Genomic DNA, 8280 nt, shown 5'->3' with positions numbered 1-8280 from the left:
CCGCTGCTGTGACCGTGGTCGTTGCAGAGGGGGAGGGCGACAGTTCCGGCCGTTCAGGGCCGGGACGGTGGTCCGGCCTGGCAGCGTGCCCGTCCCAACACCTGGGTGACGGGCGGTGACGTGCGGTGACGGTGGCGACTCCCGGCCCGTCGCCAAGACCCGGGCCATGTTCTGTCCCCCGCCCTCCCCCCGTCCCCCTTCGACTGGGCCGATGATGGCTGCTGCCGCTGGCGCTGGCGCTTGCGCCGCCGGCGGCATCAGCCGCAGCAAGGCAGCTGGCGCAGGGTTATCAGCTGAGTGTATGCGCGTTTGCAAGCAGCGTTAGCGAGCGGGATGCTGTAAAAGGCAGGCGAGCAGCACACATTCCCGGCGCAAGAGGCAGCGGAAGACGGCGTTACCATGGTTGTGACCCTGTCGGGCGTCCCACAGCTGGGGAGCGCTGCTCTGGGCGCAGGCGTACCTTTCAGGCCCTTCATGTAGTTGAGCCAGAGCCGGCATTGCGTTCCAGCGGGCGGCCGATGGTGTAGAGGTCGAGGTCCCGCTTCCAGTGCACCATCGTCGGACACCTGACCGCGTACGAGGTCACGTCAGCGGCCGCCTCGGTGGATCGGTGATGGGGACCAGTGGCGATGAATCCGGGTGTGCGGGGGGGGGGGGGGCAGATGGGCAAGTGGTTGAAAACTGCTGGTGAAAGGTTTGAAGGAATGTGTTTTCGGCTCTGCAAATTTCAAAGGGTTCCGCAGTGGCCTTATAAAGTTCGAAACGAGCCCCTTTCAGGTGTACTCGAAGCGGGGCTCTAGTAGCGAGTTCTGGGATACAATGCAATATCTTCAAACTGTTGATCAAATGGCCCTGAATTATCAAGAAGATTTACGCAAAGTAAAGGTGCACTGAAATTGAAAATTGAAACCGAAAAAGCATCAACATCTCTTCGGAGAATTTCACGCCTGATGATGCATCTGGGACCTGCTGAATGAAGCAAACTTCCAAATACCTTTGAAGAGATCTCTCGACCGCGTAGTTAGTCAAGGGGTCTCAAGATGGCCAAAGGATCTTTGCGAATCGAAAGAATTTCGGCTGGCAATGCTCCCGACATGAAGAAAGACCCCGCTATGTCCCTTAATGCGAAATGGGTCCCTTGATATACAAAGGGACCATAGCCAAGGGGTCACCACACGGATAAGGGGTTCGTAGGTGGTCAAGGGCTGCCGATTCTAAAAAGTCTCGAGACTGTCGCAGGTCCTGACATAGTCCACAACCCCAAGGTAATGAAGAACCAAGGCACCAAGATGTGCATAGCCTATAAAGGAACTAGGTGACAATTAGACACCTGGGCACGGTGTTGGAACTCCAGGCGGTTTACGCGCTACAGGAAGTTGAAGTTTCTGAACTGTCAAGGGCACGAAGGTGATCGACGGATACTCGTTTTCTGACTTCAGCTCTGACCTCGCTTTTCGACCTTTTCGTCGTGCCTACACACCAGGCGGACTGGATGTTTTGACCACAAATCATGACGGAAAAGGAGATTCGCTGCGCAACTTGCAGGATTACAGAACAGGAATAAGGTGGTCATGTTGTGTTACGTGGATATTCCGATGAGAATTGCAAACCACATGATGTCAACATGAAATTGTACATATATATATATATATATATATATATATATATAATATATATATATATATATATATATATATATATGTATATATATATATATATGTGTGTGTGTATGTGTGTGTGTGTGTGTGTGTTGTGTGGTGTGTGTGTGTGGTGTGTGTGGTGTGTGTGTGTGTGTGTTGTGTGTGTTGTGTGTGTAGTGTGTGTGTGTGTGTGTGTGTTGTGTGTGTGATGTGTGTGTGTGTGTGTGTGGTGTGTGTGTTGTGTGTGTGTGTGTGTGTGTGTGGTGTGTTGTGTGTGTGTGTGTGTGTGTGTGTGTGTGGTGTGTGTGTGTGTGTGTGTGTGTGTGTGTGTGTGTTGTGTGTGTGTGTGTGTGTGTGGTGATGTGTTGTGTGTGTGTGTGTGTGTGTGATTGTGTTGTTGTGGGTGTGTGTGTGTGTGTGTGTGGTGTGTGTGTGTGTGTGATGTGTTTGAAGGACGCGAGCGAGGCTGCGTGTTTAGGACGCCTCTTCCCAAAACCAATCGGGACCTGCCAGCATAGCTAATCCGTTGTTGGCTCTAAACGCCTTGGCAAGCAAAAATACCGCTCCGCTTTACTATTGACGATCGCGGGACACTTTTCCAAGCTGTGGTTTCATTTGCTCACGGCGGTGACAGAATTTCAACGTTATGTGCTTTATATTGAAAATTTGTCTTCAGCCCAAAGTAAGGAAAGGGCTACAAACCAAACGTTCACGATTTCTGCCCACGCTGCCGTACACTACTGAGTGCCGTAATGTAACTAGGTTACAAAAAACGGCGTGCATCATATGCATACCTGTGTAACGATCGACATGTTCACACGTTGTTGGTAGCATCTACAGGTACTGTGCTTGCGCCTGTGCGTAAATGGCGTACATTCCCCTGTGAACCTTCCATCGAATGGTAACAACAACCTTTCAGCACTGTGAGCAAGCGTATGAAGGATGTTTTGATTTCTATTTTTAATTCTCTGCCATAGGCCCAGTCTTAAATTGATAAGCGTCGCGGGGGTGAAGTTCCCGCACCACCCATTTGATCTAGGAGTGCTTCAAAGCTATGGCCAGGCAATGTCACAGAGGCGATCGTCATAACGCCGCGCGTCTACACGGCTATTGACGTGGGCGATGCTTCCCGGATCATGCCGTAGGAATCCGTGGATGATAATGACCGGTGAATGGGTCGTGAAAAAACGTGATGCGAAGTTTGAAAGACCAACTTTCTTTCCATCCTATCCAGAATTCGGCCACAAGCGTTAAGACTACTTGTGTGAGCTTTGCATCAGCCAGCTACACTGTAACGCTTTGAATAGAAAATTGCGCTTTGGCAAGTGAAGACTTGATTAGAACTTCAATTTATGGCATAAATGTTTAGCTAAGAATGAGGTGCTAACACCTGGATGTCGATCGCAGTATACGTTAGTTGTTTAAGAGAAGACGTCCGATAAAACGTTCGCCGGTTTTATCAGCTAAATCTGGCAACGCCTTGCCAACTGCGCATTTTGAACAACAGCCTTAATGGCCCCTTTTCTCGTTACAGGTGTTCTGATCACATAATGTGCCTGTTTCATACTTCATTCAGTTTAAATGTTGGCGGACACCCCCCCCCCCCCCCCCCCCCCTCTTCCCTGCTGGCCGAATCTTTAGATCACTGCAATTCTTTAATTCCCTGTTTACATCGATTATTGATGTCCTGGCAAGGTATTGATGTCGTGGATTTCTCGAGGGTGGATCCAGGCTACATTTGCGGCAGGTTGGTCAAACAGACGACGGACTTTTCCGAAGCACACAACCACGGATCACTTCCTACCGTTTAACACCTGCGTTTCATCGACCAATACTGCACCCACATGTTCTTCTATAATGAGTTATTAGGCTTTGAAAATCATCAGAGGTTCACAGGGATCGTTCGGGCTCGCTGCTACTGAGCGCATCAGTGCTTTTGCAAGTATGTTTACATTTGCGACGTCACGGGTAGGTCCCAGTGACGTCCCTGCAGCGTTCTTTCATTGCTGTAGCGCTAAATCGCCGGGGCCTTCCCACTGGGCTCCAGGTTGAACAAACTGATCCGATGCAGGATCGGCAGTCCCAATCGGCATGTGTGGAAATGTCGATAAAAATGCACTGTCCCAGTTTTAATGAAACATTCCTTTACATGGTTATCAATTTTAGCATGATTTCACTGGGCCCTTGCCACAGCTTGTTCCCCACAGACAGGGACGAACGCAAATAGTTGACCCCCGGGATAAGTGCCCTTGCTCCCCTTCCCCACCCTCACGAGATAGGCACAATATGACTCATAATATGCACGTGACTAACTGCTGACTGAAAAAGTCTAGGCAGAGACGTAGAAATGAGAAGATTGATAATATGCATTGTTGTCCAACGACTCGCGCACTTAGCTAGGGTTTCAGAGAAAACTGTTGAGCTCTGACCCTACCCTCGCCCCTCCTTCCACCCGAGAGCCAAATAAGTGAAATGCACCCTCTCTACTCAATGCCAAAACATGCCCCGTTCTCGCACGCGCTGTGACCGGCACCGACATCTGACGGGTCAGACCCTATGTTGTGGGTCGTCACAGAGGATGAGTCCGCCACAAGTGCTTGTTTCACAGCAGTCCATGCAGCCGTTCGTGCTGTGCGTCTGGTTCAAGAAATACGCACAGACAGGGGCGTGCTCGGAAATTAGTGGAACCGGTCTCGTTCGGCGGCGGTGGGGTCACCGGCCATCAGCGCACTTTCGTTTCGTATGCCAAATGCATGCGCTGCTGTTTGTATCTATGAGGCTTCGTGCACGGCCTCTGAATAAACTCAAAGCACAGTGGTGTACAGTCGAACTTCATAATGTTTTCCGTGTGCGGCAATGAAATGCGCTCCGGAAGAGGAGAGTGGGCAGCACCGCTGCGGCGTAATTTCACCCCTCTTGTTTCGGCTGGACTAAGAAATATTCCATCTGGCTGTATTCCTATGTCTGGTCAGGACCATGGTGCGAGGGGGTTGCAGCACTGATCAGACTCCTCATGGCAGCAGTCGCACGTGCCCTCGCGCAGAGCCCTACATGTGAAGCCCAGCTCTCTGCAGCCCGCATCCGTTCAAATGACAACAGCACCATCACCAGCCCCGCTCAAACGAAAAGCACCAGCTCACAAGCACCAGACACCACCGCTGCGCAGACCGTATCACACGCCCCCCCCCCCCCCCCCCCTGCGGGAGCCGGCCACTGACCTGGGTCGGTCTCACGCCCGAGCAGAGTTAAGCGATGACCTGCGAGAGCCCCTGGCGCGCCACTGGGTGTGGCCGCCCGGTCGCCGCCGGACCCCACCGGACCCCGGCACGGGACCGAAATACCGGGCGGCGCGCGCCGCGCCGGCCTCTCCGCGGGCTGGTGCGCCGCTGGGAGCTGCTCCGGGACGCGCCGCTGAGGGCTGTTCCGGGACGCGCCGCTGGGAGCTGTTCCGGGACGCGCCGCTGGGAGCTGCTCCGGGACGTGCCGCTGGGTTTGCTGCTCCGGGACGTGCCGCTGGGAGCTGCTCCGGGACGCGCCGCTGGGAGCTGCTCCGGGACGTGCCGCTGGGAGCTGCTCCGGGACGCGTCGACGTTCCGCCAGTCATCCTGCTCGCCTCAGCTCTGGACAGTCAAGCCACGGAGCAGCCCACCGATTTATGATTGGGATTTTGTCGTTCGCAGGGTCGGTGCCGCTCAGCGATCTTGATTTATGGACACGACTTTGGCTGAAGTTTTTTTCATAAACTGAATTTTCAAGAGCCGGTTCAATTCAGCCCGCCAACTTTAAAGCTAGCCTATTCTCTATGCTGTCTCTCACAAAATCCAAATAAGAAGCTGTCCATTTCGACAAATATAAAATTAACAAGCATGGTCTGTGCAATTCACCATCTACCCGTTTGCTTCATCGCAGCATGAAAAATGTAGCATGTATTTGAGCGCATTTGGGATCTGCTTTTCCAGCCACCACTTGGTCATTCATCCCGTTTCTATCGACTTGGGCGGGCCCAGTTTTAAATCCTCTCTCATCTTAGTCCGCTTTGTTTTTGGCTTCTCGGATGAGCAAGACTGGTCCAAACATGAATATTCAGTCCATGGAACTGACAAATTCTTGAAGCCTCCCTGGCTGGCCACTTTTTGCTGATACAGGATCCGTTGAGCCGGGAGACGCGGAGTAAACAGCCGATAATTAATGTCTAGGTGTCCCAGCGCTCGTAAACAAATTAATCACGCGCGCCTGAGGAACAGGCGTCCCAAACAGCGCGAGCTGTGGTTCACATGATGACGGCACTCGTTCTCATTCCTCGGCCCATGCGCAGCGCAGTCCGGCATAACCTGATGCAGGTCCCGGAAAATGTAAGGCGTCGGGTCAGGGAAGAAAAACATTGCCCCATTCTCACATACTCGAGCCGGCGCACAATACAGTCGATGGAGCCTGGTACTCGGCCCCGGAAAGCATAGAGCGTCGGGTCACAATAGAAAAGAGTTGCAAACAACGTTTCTTCACTTCCAGATGATAAATAACATGCAGACACCATTAATATCATGTCCTTTGAAGCGAATTTCTGCACAGGTGTGTGTTCGATTCAGTTTTGCTTATTTCAAATGGATTCGGATTCCCACAATTGAAAGCCTAATGATAATGGAAATAAAAACCATTGAATAACAAGTGAGCCCAAACGTATTTGTTCCAGTCTATATAAGCAAGAAAGGCCTTGAGCTTTTATTTCTCCGTTTGATGAGCTCAGAGTTATCGTGCTGATAGCTACCGACCCCCCATAAACAGCGAGGTACCTACTGGTTAAAGAACGTCATCAAGCAAACATTGGTTGCATTGGTAATACTCAAGCATGAAATCAATGTTTGCTTAACAACGTGTACGAGTACCTCATGGTATATTACAGATCGATGACTATGAATAAAAGAACTATGAGTTCATAAATATTTGTTTCGGCCATTTCCACTCCGATGCTTCCGATTCCTAAATCGAAACACAGAGAGAAGGTCTGCGTCAAAAATCAAATTAGCTTTATCCTATCAAGACACGCGACCAAAATAGTATAACTTTTTAGGTTTCCAACGAATCTTTACACCGATATTAGTACTACTTAAGCGTACATGATTTAGAAATACCATTTCCGAGCACCTAAATTCGAAATGAACATTGATGAACATAGAAGTGAGAATCAGCACCAGACATGAGTTGGTACTCGTGTCAGATCATGTCGTATTAGTATTAGTCATCAGGCGTTAGTTCTCACTCTTGTCAGTTCGTAACAACTTTAAGCCAGCATGCAGTTAATACGCGCCCGGGTGGCCGGCTAGATACTCTTCACTCTAGCGGGGGTCAATTTGACCCTCCTGAGATCTCGGAAACTAAGAAAGCTAGAAGCACCAAATTTGCAGGGTGTGTTGACCTTTACGTGAACTCACTTAGGTCAAAATTTGAGGTTCCTAAGTCATGACCTTTGGGTCAAAAAAGTAAAACAGGGTCAAGTCCCAGGTCGGTCACCAAAGTGCTCCCAGAACCTAGATAACCGTTTCTAAGCAAAATGTCGCACGCTCATTTAAGGTCAGTGACCTTTTTTAACCATTTAAAGGTCAATGTGACAAACATAAAGCAAAATTGCCCTAAGTTTTGCATTTAACTAAGCGACAAAGATTACGCTAGGCAGCATGTTCCTAAAACAAAACGTTGACCCGGGTCATTTTAGGCCAATTATTTATTCTGACCTCTAAGAAGTCCATGGAAGATGTATAATGCGGTTCCTGCTATAAATAAACTCGAAATGAGCACCAGAATCTATCCCATACAGCAAGCCCTAGGGTAACAAAACAGGTTGGTTTTAACCTTGACGTGACGTTCGCACCTGACCTTAGGTCAATTTAATTTACTCATTCAACTGTTGTGTTGCCTAAGAAAGCACCTCAGAGATGTACGGATTCGTCTAAAACTCCGTTGTTGGATCAGATTGAAAGATTCCCTAGAAATTGCCTTCGCTGAAACCATGGCCTGACTTTGACCTGCCATAGGTCGGCGACCCCACAAGGTACATCTAAATTTTTGATGCAAGCGTTCCGCTATTCAATTATCTACAGCTATGCAACATTTGGCGCGGCTTTGGAAACCATTCTGGAAAAACCTTGTGGGTCCATTTGACCCCCCCCCCCCCCCCTCCACCCGAGGGCGTGTTAAGCCTGTCAGTGGTATAGTTTCCTTTTTAATTGCGGGGGATGGGCTTTAGCCCTGCCAACGTGAATTCCAGCTCCCCACTCCCAATTATGAAAGGCAATTAGGTCGGATCCATGGAAAAATAGCTTGTTCGTGCATTTCGGTAGAAAGTTACGTCATCTTTTAACGCTCAGCCGTTAACGCTCCGGGAGGCTGAAAGTTAAAAAGTAACGCAACGTACTCCCGAAATCATGAGCGTGGCTTTCCAAAATGAGTCGGGTCGCCCATGATGCGTGGCACGTGCTCGGTCTTCCTTGGTGCAATCCGCCTGTTTTAATTAGGGTTGAAATGCGCCCACGAAATTTTAAGGATTCGTAGACTATTTCACAAAGTGCTATGATCGTAGTCGTTTTTGCGAGGGACAGGCTTTTGCGAGGAGTCAACACTGTTTTGTTTTTAAATAAGTTAAACT

Source organism: Pollicipes pollicipes, unplaced genomic scaffold, assembly GCF_011947565.3.
Source record: "Pollicipes pollicipes isolate AB1234 unplaced genomic scaffold, Ppol_2.1 Scaffold_4002;HRSCAF=4701_pilon_pilon_pilon, whole genome shotgun sequence".
Lineage (NCBI taxonomy): Eukaryota > Metazoa > Arthropoda > Thecostraca > Pollicipedomorpha > Pollicipedidae > Pollicipes > Pollicipes pollicipes.
This window is presented reverse-complemented; position numbering follows the sequence as displayed.